This window comes from Musca domestica, unplaced genomic scaffold (assembly GCF_030504385.1).
Source record: "Musca domestica strain aabys unplaced genomic scaffold, Musca_domestica.polishedcontigs.V.1.1 16, whole genome shotgun sequence".
In the NCBI taxonomy this organism is placed as follows: Eukaryota; Metazoa; Arthropoda; class Insecta; order Diptera; family Muscidae; genus Musca; species Musca domestica.
The window spans coordinates 12,760,875-12,781,997 of NW_026712219.1; the positions used below are offsets into that span (position 1 = coordinate 12,760,875).

The 21,123-nt window shown below is 35.1% G+C and overlaps 1 protein-coding gene across 4 annotated transcripts in view; it reads right to left on the reverse strand.

Moving 5' to 3' along the window:
* Positions 1-21,123, reverse strand: part of LOC101891749 (uncharacterized) — a 50,131-nt gene that overhangs the window by 9,668 nt on the left and 19,340 nt on the right. The gene's annotated exons all lie outside the window — the stretch shown is intronic.

Here is a 21,123-nt window from a genome sequence, read left to right on the forward strand (position 1 = left end):
ATTATACGCCCAATTGCATAATGTTGTTGAAGTTATTTCCTGTTTTAACAACAATAATAAATCATTGTTTTTGTTATATCTGTTTGTTTTATAGGATACCTTATAAAGAGAATAAAAGTAAGGACAAAAAAAGTGGGAATATGGGTTTTCTCGAGGGACAAAAATTATTACATTTTTAAGGCAATTGTGCCCGAAAAAAAATTATCTGTTTAATTTAATCCGTCTAATTTAATCCACAACTGAATTGTTTTTATAACAAATATGTCGCATTTCAAATTTTAAAAATTGTACCAAATTTCAAAATCACACTTATTTAATAACTTTTAGTACATATCGAATAAGTTTAGTATGAACGCTCAAAATTTTTGAGAATGCTTAATCCAATTTTGCTTTCATATACAAAAATTGATATTTGAAAATAATTCCGAGGAAGAAAAAGTAGGTATCAAAAATTTCACTTGCAAAACTAAAGGAAAATTACAAAAAAATTGAAATATTTCTAAAAAAGGAATTGTGAAAAAGGTATAATTATTTGATAAAAAATGTGTACCGATGGTACAATGAATTCAAGGTAGGGCAGAACTACCATATGATTTAATTTTTTTTATTTTTCTGGCTTAATATGCCAACTTCATTTGTTTATGTGTGTGTATTCTTTTCAATATAAAAAAATGGTTCAGAAAATATTCAAATTCGGGTGTTTTCAAAATGCTTATTGCGACGTATGCATCGACAAAATCTACAGCTTTTGTCGCGAAATAAACCATAAGAGATATATAGAACATGATTTTGAAAAGAAATTTTGACTTTTCATTCAGTTTTCGCGGTTTTAAATTATTTATTCAAAATCATTGCAACAAGTTGTTTGCTTTTTTATTGTTTTGATACTAATTCGGACATTACAAGCCAAACAGGTAGACCTCTATACTTGCAATTTTTTCAAAGTTGACCTATCTTCTCTTCATTGTACCATGTGTGTACCATATTTTCAATAGGTTATTTACATATACAGCACCGAAGTAGCCAGGATGAAAGGAAATGGTAAATTTCTAGATAGTTTTATGGAATTTTTGTTGAAAATCCATTTTTTGATGGTTGGGCCAACCCCATTCTCCCTAAAATTGTTCCGAAGACATTTATGCCTACGTTGGTGATATACCGTGTATATTAATTCTCTTGTGTTTTATTCCAATAATTGATTTATTAAACATTAAGGTTAGAATACATTAAAACTCTTGTTTGACTGACTTAAGTCATCGGCTGGTTTCTTCGTAGAAGAACAAAGGAGTTGTAGGTTGACTAAGTTCAATTTGGCCCTACGCTCCTTTGTTCTTTTCCGAAGAAGCCAGACGATGACTCCAGCCAGTCAAAATAGCCTTTTATGTATTCTATAGTCATGGCATAAGCAGTAAGAGAGTTTAACTTCGAAGGAAGTAGGAAAAATTTATTACAAGTTACCAGTATTTTAGCAATACAAATTGAGATATTGTCGATCTTCATACTTGTCCTGGCTACAGCAAATTGATTTTTTTTTTGTTTTCTGTTTTAGATTACTATATTCTTCCATAATAGGAGATAAAAAGGAGAGAAAATGACTAAATATTTGGTTGGAAATAAATGTTAACTTGTTGCCAGTTATACGTCAATATCTAAGGAAGTTCTATAAAATAAAAATTCTGACAGTGAAGAGGCATAAAAAAAAATCATATAATTAATGAACAATTTTTTTTCGTAGTCCTAAGGTACTTGTCCAAATTTTTGGAATATTTTTACGATTTTCTGGCCTAAATGATTATTTGCCATGGGTTTCCTGGAATATAATCATGCATTTTTATACCCCCCACCATAGTATGGAGAGTATATTAAGTTTGTCATTCCATTTGTAACATCTCGAAATATACATTTTAGACTCCACAAAGTGTAAATATTCTTGATCAGCATAAAAATCTATGTCGATTTACCGATACGTCTGTCCGTCTGTGGAAATCACTCTAGCTTCCGAACGAAATGAAGTAGGTTGATAAAAATTTACTCAAATGTGTAATTTGTCTGGAGGACTTTTGGTATTGAAAATGGGTCATGTAGGTCCACGTCTGGAAATCACTCTAGCTTCCGAACGAAATGAAGTAGGTTGATAAATATTTACTCAAATGTGTATTTTGTCTGCAGGACTTTTGGTATTGAAAATGGGTCATGTAGGTCCACGTCTTCGTATAGCCCCCATATAACGGTACCCCCTGATATTCGGTATTTTGATGATTTTAGCGACATTATTTACCGGAATTGTTTCAAATTTGGTATTTGAAGTTCGTAATGGATACTATAGCCTAAGACAGAAAATGAGCCATGTAAGTCCAAGTCTTCGTATAGCCCACATAAGAACGTACCTCCCGATATCGGTATTTTGATGATTTTAGCGACATTATTTACCGGAATTGTTTCAAATTTGGTATTTGAAGTTCGCAATGTATTCTACAGCCTGTAACAGAAAATTGTCTGTGCAGGTCCACGTCTTCGTATAGCCCCATATAACGGTAGCCCCCGATATTCGGAATTTTGATGATTTTAGCGACATTATTTAGGATTTTATCAGAACTTTTAACGGATTTTATTGTTTTGAAAATTGCCAAATTTGTATGAACTATGGAGGGTATACAATGATCGGCCCGGCCGAACTTACAGCTTTTTTACTTGTATATTTTTTATAATATATTTTAAAAGGCTTACTGTCTGCTGCACTTTGTAAATCAGGAAGATTGATTGGGACAGATTGATTAGATTTGAAAACCCCCTACTCTTAAGCCAGAAACTTGCAATTTCGTCCACATCCTTCAACAATCGCATGCAAAACGGTAAAATAGGCGATCTTCAAACATATATGTATCCACTACTTATCAATTTACATACCATTGGAACATAATGAACTGCATAACAAATTAACAACTTATTTGTCTCGAGCATTTTAAAATTCTCTCTCTCTCTCTCTCTCTCTCTCTCTCTATTTCTCCCCTTCCCTAGACTGTTTAACCTTAATGTATCACTTAAATGAACTTTGACTGATAATTAGTGGTTGTAATTACATTAACTTTACAGTTATGGCATGTTTTCCCATCTCTGTGTATGTATTTATGTATGTGTAGACATTGGTGTGTTCGAGTGTGTAGCTGTGTGCAAGTCGCTGCTTCCGTATTTCATTGTCATATCTACGATGCAACAATTGGCCGATAATTTATCTGGTTGGTGGCTGGCAAGCAATGGCCTCTATAATGTTTTCCCTCCTCTTACCAATAAAATTCGCTTCCACCAGCCATTCATCCATTATGCCCATTAAATTTCTGTGCTGTGGATTTTTATGTGTAATTTTTATCCCAATTGGTAAAAGTAAATGAAATATTAAAAAAAAAATCAATTTTGTATCAGTGAACAGAAGAGAGTCGGAAAGAGAACTGGGTCCAGGTAGTAGTGGCGACGGTGATGATGGCGATGGCTCACCGTTGAGGTATTAATGAATTTTACATTTTACACAAGCTTTTGGCAGGAAAACCGAAGAGAGAAAACACATTAATAATTAAGTTGCAAATGAATGAACGAATGTGGTGTTGGTGGAGAGGGGAGGTGCTACTGCTGGCTAAAGGAGGATACAAATTGTATCTTGGTGGATATTTGGGCATTTCTTTTTGTAATGCCACATAACGCCCATTGTAATTCGGTTGACAATTTAATTGGAGGTGAATTTTCAACACTTGTGTGGAAGGAGATGGGAATGGCTGTTTTCAAGTTTTTTTTTTAAGAATAAAGTGATAAATGGAATAATTGTTTTAATTCCAACCAGTAAGGAAACGTAAAAAGTTGGGCGGAGCCGACTATATGATACCCTACAGGACTTTGCATATTTAGTAGAGCTCCCGTAACAAAAGATTTTATTTGAAGAAAATCATACCACCTATCACCATTTGGCTTTAGAGCAGTTATAAATTGGTTTCAGAGGGAACTAATATATGAGAATCACATCCAATTCTGCACCGATTTTTAGTTAATTTGATGGAGACATTTTTATCTTTTATACCAAATAACATTGCTATAGAGTGCATGATATTACTTCGAGAAGGATTATATTAAAAAAAAAATATATATATATATATATATCTCAGCGGAGTTCCGCCAAACGAATTTCCCGAAATCGGAAATTATGGATATGTATGAGAGCTATATCCAGAACTTAGCCAATCTCGATAAAATTTGGCAAAGGTATTTCCAAGCTCTACAAGATATCTGGCACTAAATATCGTTGTTGTTGAAAGCATATTACGAATGTGAGGGACTTAAACACCAAATCGGACGAAATATATATGGGAGCTATAGCTGTATCTGAACCGATTTTCTCCAAATTTGATGTACTTGCTTCTAGGCTCAATTCGGTCTGATATACCAAAATTCAAGTCATTTAGACAGATATTCGCCATTTGGTGCGCAATTCACCCGTCATTTCTAAGCCACTCATCCGACAGCTGTTAAAATTATTCCAGTGACAGCTGATTATATTGTTTTCAAGCGTACACAAGCATTTTTATGAGAATTTTTCAGAAGAAAAGTTATTCGTGATGGTATTCAAGCGTGATAGTGTGATTTCTTTATTTTTGGCTGGAAAACCACAAGTGGCTATCGTTAGAGCACTCCAGCATTTAAATGATACCGTGATACTGGTAGCGTAGCCCGACGTCAAGGAAGTGGAAGAAAACAAAAACATCATCAGAAAAGTTTCGAAAAGTAAAGAAGCGACTTGATCGCAGTAATCGACCCGAGTCGCAGTGGCCGAAAAATGTCTCGTGAGCTGATCATATCGCAATATTCCATTCGGCAAATATTGAAAAATGAGCTCGGGGTAAAGCCATTGAAATTCCAAAAAGAATTAGAACTTACCCCGCAACAAAAAGAAAATAGACTGAAAGAGCTATAGAATTGCTTCGCTTGGCCGAAAGTGGTGAACTGAGAAAACATTCGTTGTCCGGCAGTTTGTAAACAAACAAAATGATCGTGTTTACATGTCAAAGAGGTCAGCTAAAAATGTTTACCTTCGGTCGGCCACCAGAACTCAAGCGCCGGCCATGGTGATGGTGTGGGCCGCCATAACAGCCGATGGTCGCTCTCCGCTTGTATTAATTCACCGTGACATCAGAATAAATGCCGAATATAATCGCGAAAATGGAGGGTGTATAGAAGCAAACATTTTGGCCGCAGACCTTGACATTCCAATAGGACTCAGAACCATCGCACTCAGCACGCGCAACCCAAGAATAATTACATGAGATTCCTCGCTTCATTTCCAGCGCACAATGGCCACCAAAATCTCCGGATACCCATCCGTTGGACTATTGTGTCTGGAGTATTTTGGAAAGCAAGGTTGGCACTAAAAAATAAAAAAGTGTCGATCACCTCAAGCTAGCGTTTCGCCGGGAATAGACCAAAATACCGCAGAGCAACAATCGGGCAGCGTGTGACGGTTTCATTGGCCGTTTGAAGACCACAATTCATGCCAAAGGTGACCAATTCGAACAAATCTAAACTTATTCCAAAATTTTATACTATTTCCGACATTTTTTGCATTCATTTAATAAAAGTTAAAAAGAAAATCTAAAAATTATGGCTCTTGACTTTGTTGCAGTTTTTTTATCTTGAAACTTGAAACTTTTAAACTTGAGTCTAAATGTACTCATAGTAATATGTACCTACCTTGGTGGTCACGTGGTACACCCAGCAAACCCTAACCTCTGACAAAGAAATTAAAAGCTGTACCGATAAATTACCAATATTTGTGTTCATTGAAATCCTTTCAAAGACCAACTCAGATTGTCTACGCAAACACTTTGACATTTGTATTGTAACCATCCGCCGACATTATTTACGTCCGCTTTTCTCTGAAGACAAATGAACTTTTTATTAGTTTGCCAAAATTTATTTGATTTCTGTCTCTGCCTCATTCTGTGGAAATAAACCAGTCATTAAAATGACCAAAACTTTGTGGCGAAAGTATGTCTTCGTTTCGGTTAATTGAAATTAATTTCGAACAGTTAACATTTGGCAGGATAAACGAAGGCTGGGATATCTCCAAGCTATCAGAGGAACAGTGTGTTGTTGTTGCTGTTGCTTTAATCTTGGCCCTGTCGTTAAAGGTGTAAATTTAAATTTATTTTGTAATTAAGTTTGGCAATAAAAATGACATGTTCTGTTCAGACAGTCGTGTATATAAACGGAGGATAGTGCGTGTGCCGGCGAAATAGGCCAGCAAATGTTGCTTAATTGATTTTTTTGGCAATGTGTGTGTGTGTGCCATTTTTTGTTGTTCTCGTTTCGCCACCAATGGGAAATATCTAATCTAGTTTTTTTTTTGCTGTCGAGGAGACATTTAAATTGCCGTTAAGCTTTTACTATTCAAAGTGACACTCCTACACTGTTGCTGTCAAGTGTAAATGTGTGGGTGTGTGTGTGTAAATGCAAGTGTGCGTGTGTGGGGTTAAGTTTTCGCGATTAAGTGGAAATATTCATCACCTTGTGGGACAGCTTGTTCTTCTTTTGTTGTACAAAATATTCCCACAACATATAATTTATTGCAAACGCACACACACAAACACAAATGAGGGTACGGAGGAGACAGAACAGTGGGTTTTTTACACAAGAACTTCTTCGGAGAAGGCCACCAGATAAGATCTTTCACAGATATTTAATACATTAGCGAACTGCACCGAAAATTGGGGTCTCTCTGCATGGATGACAGTCAGATCTCACAAAGCTCTTTTAAACATAGAATACCTCTAAATGATATTCTTTACATAGAGGACTTTCCACAGAACGTCTAGGAGGTCTTCATTGAAGACCCAGACTTTCTAGGAGGACCTCCTTTAGGAGGTCTTTATCGAAAAGAAGACCTTTATGAGGTCTTCATTGAATAGATTACCTTTAGAAGGTCTCCATTGAATAGATGACCTCTATGAGCTATAAAAGAAGACATCGAGGAGGTCTTAATCGCAGAGAAGACACCGAGGAGATCTTCTTCACAGGGGAGAGCTCAAGGAGATCTTCTTCAGAGTGAAGGGCTCGAGGAGGTCATTGAATAGAAGACCTTTAGAAGGTCTTGGAGGTATATGAGAAGACATCGAGGAGGTCTCCATCGCAGAGAAGATACCGAGGAGATCCTCTTTGCAGGAAAGAGCTCGAGGAGGTCTTCTTCAAAGTGAATGCCTCGAGGAGGCCTTTTTCGCGGATAAGACCTCGAGGGGAACCTTTTCGGAGAGAAGACCTCGAGGAGAACCTTTTTGGAGAGAAGACTTCTGGGCTAAGAAGATCTCCTCCGAGGTCTTCTAGATGAAAAGACCACTACAGAGGTCTTCCAGACTAAAAATACCTCCTCCGAGGTCTCCTAGGCATAGAAGACCTCCAACGAGGAATTCTAGACTGAAAAGCCTCCTCCGAGGTCTCCTGGACTGAGATGACCTCCTCCGAAATCTCCTAGACAGAGAAGACCTCCTCCGTGGTTTTCTAGACTGAGAAAATTCCTCCGAGGTCTTCTAAACTGAAAAGACCTTTTCCGAGGTCTTCTAGACTGGAAGACCTGCTCCGAGGTCTTCTAGACTGAGAAGACTTCCTCCGAGGTCCTCTAGACTGAGAAGACCTCCGAGAGATCTTCAATTCTGAAAAGATCTCCTAGAGGTTTTCTATAGAGGTCTTGTCTATATAGAAGATTACGTAGATATCTTCTTTACAAAGAAGAACTTCTAAATGTCTTCTATACGAAATAGGCCTCCTAGATGTCTTCTATAAGAAGAATACCTCCTTAGGCCTTCTCTACGAAGAAGACTTCCTTCCTCCTACGAAGGAAACATTTTGAGGTATTCCTTATGAAGAAGACCTCCTTGAGGTCTTCTCTATATATACGACCTCCTAAAGGTCTTATATACGAAAAAGTCCTAGAGGTCTGCTATAAAAAGAGATCCTAATAGAGGTCTTATATACAAAAAGAAGCTCTTAGAGGCCTTCTCTACATCTCCTAGATCTCCTAGACATTTTTTTACAAAGAAAACCTCCTTGAGGTCTTCCCTTCGAGGAAGATGTCTTGTCTACATAGACGACCTCCTAGATGTCTTATATACGAAAAAAAAACTCCTAGAGGTCTTCTATACATAAAACATCTTCTTGAGGGTTTCTCTACAAAGAAAAGCTCCTAGCAGTCTTCTTTACATAGAGGTCTTCTCTTCATAGAAGAAGACCTTTTCTCGGCATAAAAGACCACCTTTGGATCTCTTCTATATTTCCTACATAGAAAAGCTTTCAGTGGCACTCTCTACCGAAAATAACTTCAAGAAGCCTCTTGAAGGTACTGTGCCAAAACGAGTTCCTTTCCCACTCAATGTAATATGTCTGTTACAAACAATGTTACCTAAATGTGTATGTGTTGGTTGTCTCTCTGTCTCTATGACTGTATGCGTAATTGGCCTCTATGCAAATATGCATATTAAAATGTTTGAATATTTTTGCTGTTGTTGTTTCTGCTTTTTCTATTTTGTCTGCAAAGAATGAAAGCGGGTGGGAGGTACATGAAACGACTATGTTCCGTGGTTGGCCGGCTTTGCATGCTCTGCACCATTTACTTAGAAAGTCATGTCAGGTGTCAACAATGTCAACGAATCTCTGGTGTATTGTAGACACGAATTTTGTGTTAAAATTTATTTGCTTCAAGAGAACGAGGTGTTTGTGTGTGTGTAGTGAATTTTTGAAAATTGTGTGAGTGTGTGTTGTAGCAATTAATTAAATATGAAATTAGTGGAAATAATTCACATAATTTTCAAAGAATTGCAGTGACTTAATAAATAAATAAATAAAAAATATCAAGTAAAAAAAAACAAGTTAAAAAGTATCAGTCGGTATTGCCGACAGATATATACCCTCAGCCTGTGTTCCATTTTTTAAATATAATTTGACTAGTGTTTCAATTATTCAAACCATTTACCCTCTATGGAGCAGGTTCCGAAGGAATGGGCCAATATTGTCCATTTCGTATCGAACCCAAAAATATGATATAAATATTCCGACGTTCCTGATATAATCCATATTGACTCACTCCTTCACTTTATATGAGACTAGCCGAACCCGGTGCGCTTCGCTACCCCTTTTGATTTTATATGCATTCAAAATTTTATTTACGAATATATGTTAGTTAAAAAAAAAAAAACAAATTTACAAATTAAAAAAAATTATTGCACTTCTTTAATGCGTAAATAACCAAAACCATTAGAAAAGCAGTAACATGACATGCATACACGAAGGGTTTGTCCTTCGGATTTATTTATTTCATAGCAAATACCAAGCGTATTTCAAATTAATTGTTGTGTTGTTTTTTAGTCTTAGCCTAATGCGTTGTGGGTCAATGGTTCTTATTAAAATCATATCCCAATCTGATCCGATTTAAATATAATTAAAGAAAAAATACTTTTACACCAAATTCCGCCACACCTTTCATATTTCATTAAAATTGATGCGTCAAATATGTGAAATCGGCCGAGAATATATATATGGGAGCTATATCCAAATCTTAACTAATTTCCAATTAATTTGTCACATTTATTATTGTAACCAAATTCCGCCACACATTCTGAATTTCATTGGTATCGGTCATATATATCATGTTTGGTGCATAACATGTATGAAATCGTCCGAAATATATATGTTAGCTATACCCAAACCTCAACTGATTTCAATATAATTTGGCAATTTTTTCTGGTGCCAGATTTTGTCTCTCTCGCTTTGGGTGCATCAAATATGTGAAATCGGCTGAGTATATATATGGGAGCTATAATCAGATCTGAGCGTATTTGAATATCATTTGTCAAATTTATTTTTGTACCAAATTTAGCCACTCATGCCGAATTTCATTGGAATTGGAAATACGTATCGTGTTTTGTGCATCAAATATGTGAAATCGGCGGAAAATATATATGGGAGCTTTATCCAAATCTGAACCGATTTTAATATAATTTGACTAATTTATTTTCTAATCGAAATCCCGTTACATATTCCAAATTTCTTTGGAATCGATCATACATATCGTGTATGGTGCATAAAATATATGAAATCGGTCGAAAATATATATGAGAGCTATATCCAAATCTGAACCGATTTTAATATAATTTGACAAATGTATATTTGTTTTAATTTCCGCTACACATTCCAAATTTCATTGAAATTAGAGATACATAGCGTGTTTGGTGCATCAAATACATGAAATCGGTCGAAAATATATATGGGAGCTATATCCAAATCTGAACCGATTTCAATTTAATTTAACAAATTCATTTTGGCTCCCAATTCCGTTACTTATTTTAAATTTCATTACAATTGGAAATACATATCGTGTTTGGTCCACCAAATACATGAAATCGGCCGAAAATGTATATGGGAGCTATATCCAAATCTGAACCGATGTTAATATAATTTGGGAAATCAATTTTTTAGATAAAAATTATCACACGTTTCAAATTTCATTGAAATTGGGGATACATAGCGTGTTTGGTGCATCAAATGCTTTAAATCGGCCGAAAATATGTATGGGAGCTATATCCAAATCTGAACCGATTTCAATATAATTTAACAAATTTATTTTCGGATTAAATTCCGTCACACATTCCAAATTTCATTGGAATCGAACATTCATATTGTGTTTGAGGCATCAAATGAACGAAATCGGTCGAAAATATATATGGGAGCTATATCCAAATCTGAACCGATTACAATATAATTTTGCAAACTTATTTTTATACCCTCCACCATACTATGGAGGGTATATTAATTTTGTCATTCCGTTTGTAACTCCTCGAAATATTCATGTCAGACCCAACAAAATATATATATTCTTGATCAGCGTAAAATTCTAAGACGATTTCGCCATGTCCGTCTGTCTGTCTGTGTGTCTGTCTGTCTGTCTGTCTGTCTGTCTGTCTGTTGTAATCACGCTATCTTTCGAACAAATTGAGATAGAAGGCTAAAATTTTGCACACATGTATTTTTTCCCAGTAGGCAGGTTAAGTTCGTAAATGGGCCATGTAGGTCCAAGTTATCATATAGCCCCCATATAACGGTACCTCCCGATATTCGGTATTTTGATGATTTTAGCGACATTATTCACCGGAATTATTTCAAATTTGGCATTTGAAGTTTGTAATGGATGCTACAGTCTAAGACAGAAAATTATCTGTGCAGGTCCACGTCTTCCTGTAGCCCCCATATAACGGTACCCCCGATATTCGGTTTTTTTGATGATTTTAGCGACATTGTTTACCGGAATCGTTTCAAATTTGGTATTTGAAGTTCGTAATGGATACTTCATCCAAAGTCAAAGAATGAGCCATGTAGGTCCACGTCTTCATATAGCCCCCATATAACGGTACCCCCCGATATTCGGTATTTTAATGATTTTAGCGACATTATTTACAGGGATTGTTTCAAATTTCGTATGTGAAGTTCGTAATGGATACTTCAGCCCATGCCAGAAAATTGTCTGTGCAGGTCCACGTCTTCGTATAGCCCCCATATAACGGTACCCCCCATATTCGGTATTTTGACGATTTTAGCTACATTATAAATAGATTTTTCTTCAAGTTTCGCATTTAAATATTGTAATAATTTATGACAAAAGTTGCCTATGCAGGCCCACGTCGTCGTATAAGCATTCGGTATTTTTAAGATTTTAACAGAATTTTTAACGGTTTTTTTTTGGAAATTACCAAATTTGTACCAAATGGTGGAGGGTATTAAAAGTTCGGCCCGGCCGAACTTACAGCTTTTTTACTTGTTGTTCTTAATTCCGTTACGTATTCCAAATTTGGAGACTGTATCTTTAACCTATCAATATGTGCATATAAAATGTAAATTTTTGGGAGGTAGCTCCGATTCTGATGCTATATCTCCAGTTCCAAGTGGAAATTCAAAAATGTATATAGCCTATGTTACTTTCAGGAGATGTTGCAGTATATATGGAAATTTTCAGGAAAATCTATTCAGCGGTTTTCGAGTCCATAAATTACAAACAAACAAACAAACATACAAACATTTTCCTCTTTTATAGATATAGAAGATGTAATAATTTTTAGAAAGTGTTAAATGTGCGTGATTTACAGGATAGAGTCTACCGAAATATTCCACTTCTATACTTCATCTGATACAAATAAAAAATATTAAGCGAAATATTGGGCAAAATTACAAGAAAGGATATTTATGTCCAATTTTATGCGGAATCATAAATACCGATAAATTCCATATTCATATCAGGCTTCTTATTGAGAGAAATATTTGAGAATAGCAAGTAGTAAAGTATTGCTAAATTGTTTCGAAAACTATAACAGATATAATTATTGAAAATTGTGACCCCAGAAGGGGTTGGCAGATATATATCAACTTCACAACAGATCTTGTGTGTGTGAAATTTGAAGAGAGTTGGATATTTATTTCGTTTTATTTGAGTGTTTTCTTTTTCAAAATCGTCAACCCTATGTATGGGGGAGAAGAAATGGTTCAATGGTTTATAACAGATAGGGTAAGTGTGCCTAAGTTCGGCATGTCCCAGTAGTCGGCACTTTTTATTTTTAAGCCCAAATTAATGAAACTATTATAACTAAATGTATTTTGTTTGCTTCAAATATATTGTCAGCTATCTTTGAGAGATAGAAAATATAAATTATTCTAACAAAAATTAAAATTTTGTCTGTGAAGGTCCTCAACAATTCATATTCTTAAGAAAAGTACAATAAAGACGTCGAATCAGTTTAACTAAACAAAAATATTATATTTTAATGAATCAATTTATTATTATTATTAATTATTCTTACAAAAAAATTGGTATGCCGACTGTTGGAAAATGCCATACCGACAATTGGCAAGTGGTGCCGACTACTGGCAAAAAAGCATTGTTTTAATAAAACTTCAAATTTTAGAAATTTAATAAAAAGTTATTAAAACTTTATTTATTATTGCAAAAACTATACAAAATTTCGAATCTGAATAAATTAACTTTGTAATAATTGAAAAGTTCCACTCAGAATGGCGAGCTATTAAAAACGCGAAAATCCTAAAAGTGCCGACTACTGGTACACTTACCCTATTCTTTTAATAGAAATATTGAGATGTGCCAAGTCTAAATGGAATCGGATGTTAATTTGGGGTTTTATGAGCTTCTTGGGTATTCAAAATTTCGACACTTTGTGGGGGAGGTACCAGAAGGAGTGGACCGATTCATCCCATCTTGGGTTTATAAAAATATTGAAATGTGTGAAATTTGAAGACGTTCGGATCCTTACATCACATTATTTAAGAGTTATAATTATTCAAAATGTTGACCTATTGTGGGGGAGGTACTTGATGGAGTGGACCATTATCGCGCCCGACCTAGCACTGACACAAATATTACGATTTGCTAAGTTAGAGCAAAATCGGCTAATTGTTTCCCTTTCTGTGCAAAAAATATATATTTATTTTATTATTATTTTTTTTTTTTTTTTGAAAATTTTAACCTTTTGTGGGGGAGGTACCAAAAGAAGTGGACCGATGTATTGCCTCTTAATACCAGACCTTGTGCTAATAAAAATATTGGGATATGTGAAATTTGAAGACAATCGGACTCTTACATCACATTTTATAAGAGTTATTAATTATTCAAAATTTTGACCCTTTGTGGGGGAGGTACTTGATGGAGTGGACCGATATTGTCCATTTTCGGACATGACCTAGCACTGATGAAAATATGAGTTTGAGCAAAATCGGATTATCGTTTCTCTTTTTGTGCAAAAAATATATTTTTGAAAATTTCGACCTTTTGTGGGGGAGGTACCAGAAGGAGTGGACCGATACATTCCGTTTTAGCACCAGACCTTGCACTAATAAAATTATTGGGATGTGTGGAATTTGAAGACTATCGGACTCTTAGATCAAATTTTATAAGGGCTTTTATTATTCAAAATGTTGACCCTTTGTGGGGGAAGTCCCTGATGGAGTGGACCGATATTCTCCATTTTCGCACATGACCTAGTACTGATGAAAATATGAGGATTTGCAAAGTTTGAGCAAAATCGGATTATCTTTTCTCTTTCTGTGCAATAAATTATTTTCTTCGAAAATTTTGACATTTTGTGTGGGAGGTACCAGAAGGAGTGGGCCGATATTGCTCATCTCCGAACTCGATGTATGTTTGACAAAAATATTACGATGTACCAAGTTTGAATCAAATCGGATACTCCCCTCGAGAGTTATCGTGCGCACCAGCCAGCCAGACAGACAGACGGACGGACGGACATCGCTAGATCGACTTCAAATGTTCTGAAACGGATTTGGTCCAAAGAGACCAAGAGTCTAAAACCATTATTTTGACTAGGCACGTTTTGACCGTATCAAATGATATATATCCTCTGTAGCCATATGGCTGAGGGTATAATAATAAATGTACCTAAGAGGCAAGGTTTAATTGTTGTAAAGTTCTCACTGCTGTTCAAATATTTATCTCTTATATTCTGTGAAGCATCAACAACATTTTTTAAACCATATAAAGATCTAACGAGCGACTTTATAGAATATTCCAAAAAAACTAATTTATAACATTTAAAAGCTACCCATAATTCTTGTATCAAATATATATTGAACCACCCCCGCAGAATCCTTGTTTCCCATGTGTTTTTAACAACCCCCATTAACAAACAACTTTAAGGAAATCAATTTTGTGACAGTGTCAAAGACAATGACCAAAAATCAATTAAAAATTGTTTGGAAACTTTTTACCAAAAGGACATTAACATAATAATTAACTTCAGTTAATAAGGATCCAAATAAAAATCTCAAGTAAGTCATTTGAAAGCTGCTTGGAAAAAAGGACTACAAAAGGATATACCTCATTAAAGTTCAAAGATTTTTTCCAAACTCGATAGAAGATTATTCAAACAGTTGGCCTTTTAGATGTGATAAACATTTCCGAGATTTGCCTACCTTTTTTTAATCCCTTGACAAATTGTGCATATTTGTTATTGTCTTATAAGCATTTTTTATTATTTATAAATGATTTTGTCACAAACACACACACACACAATACACCTACCTAATTTAGATGATTGTGGCATTTTGTACATGATTTGATGATTTTGTCAAGGGTGGACAAGTTATCCTTTTTTTGTTTTTGAATTCCTGGTTTTGTCTCAAAAAAGTACACAAAGGTACACACGTATATGTGTGTGTGTTCTGTTATCTTTTTTAAAGTTCAGAAAACAAAAACAGAAAATGTTCCTTTGCTAAACGAAACATAAAACTAATGGCTACCGTATGGAAGACGTGTGTCAATTTTTTTTTCTTGTGGTTTCAAATTACTTTGAACTCAAATAAAAAGGAAATTTGTTTACAACTACCCAACAAATGTAAAATAAAAAGGCAATAGGTTATGTGGACGATTGTGTGATAATTTTTTGCAAGAAATAGCCTTAGTGGACAAATGAGGAAACAGATATGGTTTTTGAGAAATGGTCTATAGTTGATGGCAGCTACGAAAAAAAAAACTTTTTTTTTAATTTTAAATAGGTTGAAAATAATGGGTTATTCCGGCGGCACAGAGTATAAAAACCCCGATAAGCTCGAAACTCGATGAAGATATTAATAATAAAATTCGAAAAGTTCTTCATGTAGTCCGTGACACAATGTGTGTAACTACAAACCAAGAGATTACGAGTTCAATACCAACAGCGGGCAAAACCAGTAAGGAAAGGTCAAAAGTCGGGCGGGGCCGACTACATGATACCCTACACCACTATGCGTATTTAGTAGAGCTTCCGTAACAAAAAAAGTTTATATTGGGAATTTAAGTGAATTAGATCATACCAACTAGGAACCAAATATCATTGCTGTATAGTGACTTCGATCCGGATTATATTAAAAAATATTTATTGAATTGAGTTTCCAAATTGTAAAATTCGGTTAAATATGAAAAAATCTATTCAATTTGTGCTGATATTACATATACGGTGAGCAATAGCCGTAAAATCGGATGAAGATGCATATCGAAGGTATATAAAAATCTAAACCGATCTCGATAAAATGTGGCAGAGTATCTGATGCCCGGTATCAAATATCATTGTTGTGGAGTGCATATTATGCATGCGAGGGTCTTAAAACACCAAATCGGATAAAACATATACATATATGGGAGTTATAGCTATATCTGATCCGCTTTTCAGCAAAATCTGAAGAGCTTGCTTTTAGACTGAATTCCGTCAGAAATGACAAAATCCAGTCGATTTGGGCTGATATTTGCCATTTGGTGAACAAAAAAAACATGAAATCGGATAAAGATATATATATGGAAGCTATATGCAAATCTGATCCGATCTCGACAAACACTAATTTCTGAGCTGTATCTGATGTCTCGTTCTAAAAAATATTGTTGTGGAGTGCATATTACGCATGTTAACACCAAATCAGATAAAACATATATATGGAAACTATAGCTATATCTGAACCGAATTACACCAAATTTGAAGTACTGGTTTCTAGTCTGAATTCAGTCGTAATTGCCGAAATTCATTCATTCATTTGGGCTAATATTAGTCATTTGGTGCACCAATAACCTGATATCGGATAAATATATTAATGTGAGATATATCCTAATCTGAACCGATCTCGATAAAATTTGACAGAGGTATTTTCGATGTCCATAAGTTATCTAGTACCAAATACTATTATTGTGGAGTGCATATTACGCATGTGGGGGACTTTAAATCCCAAATAGGGTAAAACATATATATGGAAACTATAGCTATATCTGAACCGATTTACACCAAATTTGAAGTACTGGTTTCTAGCATAAATCCAGTCGTAATTGCCGAAATTCAGTTCGCTTGGGCTGATGTTAGCCGTCCGTCTGTCTGTTGCAATCACGATACAGCCCGAATTATTTGACATAGAGCATCAATTCAATTCAATTTTGCAGAACAATTTATATTGTATCTAGGATGGTATTTAAATGAGATATATCGGCGAACGTCTTGGTAGAGCCGCCATATAACGGTACCTCCCGATATTCGGTATTTGTATGATTTTCGCCACTTTTCTTCACGGATTTGTCTAACAATTGGTATTTGTATGTCATAATGGCTTCTAGCTACGGCGGCAAAACATTGAATATTTTGGTCCACGTTTCTATATAGCCACATAACGGTAACTCCCGATATTTGGTATTTTGATGATTTTTTGCTACATTTTTCCATGGTTTTGCCTAAAAATCGGCATTTGTAGTTCGTAATGGGTTCTAGCTCCGGTGGCAGAATATTGAACATTAAGGTTTCACGATATTCGTTATTTTGATAATCCTAGTCACATTAACCCTCGAAATTGTTTCAAATTTGGTATTTAAGAAGATTTGGTAGCTAACAATTCTTGAAGTATAAAATTGTCTATAGAGGTTCCCGTTGGATATAACGGCCTCATCCACTTAATTTTTTTTTTTTTTTTAAGTTTAAGAGTATTATCCAAACGGCCTTACTGGTATTTTTAATTTAAAGTGTAAAACGTTTGAATTCAGATACTTTTCTATAATTTATTTTTTTTTGTACCAAATGGTGGAGGCTATTAAAAATTCGGTCTGGCCGAACTTAATGTTTGTATACCCTCCACCAAATTATGGAGGGTATATTAACTTTGTCATTCCATTTGTAACTCATACTACCCATGTCAGAACCAACAAAATACATATATTCTTGATCAGCGTAAAATTCTAAATCGATTTAGCGATGTCCGTCTGTCTGTCTTTCCGTCTGTCTGTTGTAATCACGCTATCTTTCGAACGAATTGAGATAGAAGGCTAGAATTTTGGACACATGTTTATTTTTCCAGTAGGCAGGTTAAGTTCATTAATGGGCCGAGTAGGTCCACGTTTTCATATAGCCCCCATATAACGGTACCTCCCGATATTCGGTATTTTGACGATTTCAGGTATAATGTTAAATTTCGCCGTAATTGTTTGAGATGTCGTATTTGAAGTTCGTAATGGATGCTACAGCCTCTGACAGAAAATTGTCTATGCTGGTTCCGATATAACGGTATCCCCGATATTCGGTATTTTGATGATTTTAACGACATTATTCACCGGAATTGTTTCAAATTTGGTATTTGAGGTTCGTAATAAATACTACAGCCTAAGACAGAAAATTGTCTGTGCCGGTCCAAGTCTTCGTACAGCCCCCATATAACGGTACCGCCCGATTTTCGATATTTTGATGATTTTAGCGACATTATTTAACGGAATTGTTTCAAATTTGGTATTTGAAGTTCGAAATGGATACTACAGTCTATGACTGAAAATTGTTTGTGCAGGTCCACGTTTTCATATAACGTACCTCCCAGTATTCGGTATTTTGATGATTTTAGCGTCATTATTCATCAAAATTATTTCAAATTACATATTTAGAGTTCGTAATGGGAACTACAGTCAGTGACAGTAAATTGTCTATGCAGGTCCAGCTCATCGCATGGGCCCCATACATCAGTACCTCCCTATATTCGGCGTTTTGACGATTTCAGGTATAATGTTAAATTTCGCCGAAATTGTTTGAGATGTCGTATTTAAAGTTCATAGTGGATGCTACAGCCTGTGACAGAAAATTGTCTATGCTGGTCCAGGTCTTCGCACAGCTCCGATATAACGGTACCTCCCTATATACCATATTTTTATTATTTTAGATACATTATCCACCGCTTACTTCAAGTTTCGAATTTAAATATGGTCATGGCTTATGAAAAATTATGCCTATGTAGGTCCACGTCGATTAGACCCCAATATAACGGCTATATTCGGTATTTTTAAAATTTTAACAGAATTTTTTAAGGATTTTATTTTTTGAAAATTTCCAAATTTGTTTCAAATGGTGGAGGGTACTCAAAGTTCGTCCCGGCCGATCTTACTGCTTTTTAACTTGTTTTACTTGTTGAATTTCAATTGAACAAATTCGCTAAAAAAATGTTTGTACAGCATTTAAAAATTTAATGAACCTTTCAAAAACTTTCAGTTATAATTTTGAAAAAACAAAATTTTAGTCCTACACCCAGTCACCCAGTTATCTCTGAGCTCTACATATGTACATTATAGAATGAATGTTTGAAGTCATATACAAATGGTGTTAATAAACTAACCTACAAACTAACCCAAATTACATGATTTGATTATCTAATATTCCCCTTCGTGAAACGTATTTATTTTTTATACCCTACACCACAAGGTGGTCAGGGTGTTATGTCTTTGTGCATTTGTTGGTAACAGGCAAAAAGAAACAAGATAGACCCATAGGTCCTTTTCATGATCTGCATAGAATCACTTTATGAGTTGATTTATGCATGTCAGTCCGTCCGTCCGTCCGTCTGTCCGTCTGTCCATGTATTCTTGTGAACAAAATGCAGGTCGCATTTTTTATCTGATTGAGATGAAATTTTGCAAACAACATTTGTTTGGCCCAAGGACGAACCCTATTGAAATTGGAGATAATCGGTAAAAATTTAGATCTAGCTCCCATATATATCTTCGCCCGATTTGCCTTTTATTGTGCACCAAACGTTTAATATCAGCCCGAATAGTATGGAATTTTGCAAATGCCAAATTTGATGGAAATCGGTTCAGATATAGCTATAGCTCCCATATATATTGTTCATCCGATTTGTTATTTTTGTCCTCCGCAGCCGTAATATGCACTCTGTAACAACAATATTTGGGGAAATATATCAAATGCAGCTCAGAAATACATTTGCTAAATTTTATCGAGATCGGTTCAGATTTGGATATAGCTCCCATACATAACTTCGTCCGATTTACCATTTATTGTGCACCAAACGTCTAATATTTGTCCAAATGGGATGGAATTTGGCACATACGACCGAATTTAGTCTAGAAGGTAGTATGCCAAATTTGGTGAAGATCGGTTCAGATATAGCTATAGCTCCCATATATACGATTCATCCGATTTGTTGTATTTGTTACCCACAGCCGTAATATGCACTCCGTAACAACGATATTCAGGGAAATATATCAAATACAGCTCAGAAATATCTTTGCCAAATTTTATCGAGATCGGTTCAGATTTGGATATAGTTCCCATATATATTTTTATCCGATTTCAAATTAATTTCGCACCAAATGGGCAATACAAGTCCGAATTTAAAAGATACAAATGCTTCGGCATATTTAGTCCTTTGAACTTTAAATTATAATTATAATCATAGCGTGTATGATTGAATTCTCCCATAAAAATTTTTAATTGTTATGCGCAGGTCTACTATTGGCAAAGTCGTGTAGGGTATCATTAAGTCGGCCCCTCCCGACTTTAAGACTTTCTTTACTGGTTTTGCTTTAAAACATACAAGTATCTAAAAGCAGCATACCATCTTCGACTGAGTCACTATCATACACAACAAATTCTTTGCTTCATTAACCTCAATGAACTAGTGCAAAACGCCAAAACAATTTAAAAAAACCATACAACAAAACACTCACAAATGCACACCTTTCACCGTTACAAGAGAAGCAACATGTAAATACATACGTACATATCTACAAACCTTAAGTTAGAGCATAGGAATTTGTTTTGTAAATACAAACATAGATGTAAATTTGTGATATGCTTGTATGTGGTTTTTGCCTCATTGACGGCTACAGGGTCAATTGGCTATAGACAAGACAATAATAACGGTCATGCAAAACACACACACACACACACCCTCTCAACAATGTCAAACTTTTAATGTTTGACATCACAGATTTGTTTTGTTTTGTTTTGTGAAACATAGCCCCAACAGGAATCACACCGTCTGTATTGACATGTTGATAAAGGACACAGGTATGTGTGTGCGTGTTTTCTAACTTTGACAGTTTACACACATTGACAAATATAACCGTGTAAATGAACAGGAACATATTTATTCCGAAAATGTTTTGTGGGTGTTAAACCTTTTGCTACATAAACATGATTTTTAGCAATTTACATGGCTAAAAACACGTTTTAGGAAGAAAAGTAGTTTGCTTAGATGCTTTATCGAAATTTTGTCATATTTCATTTAAATCAAGGA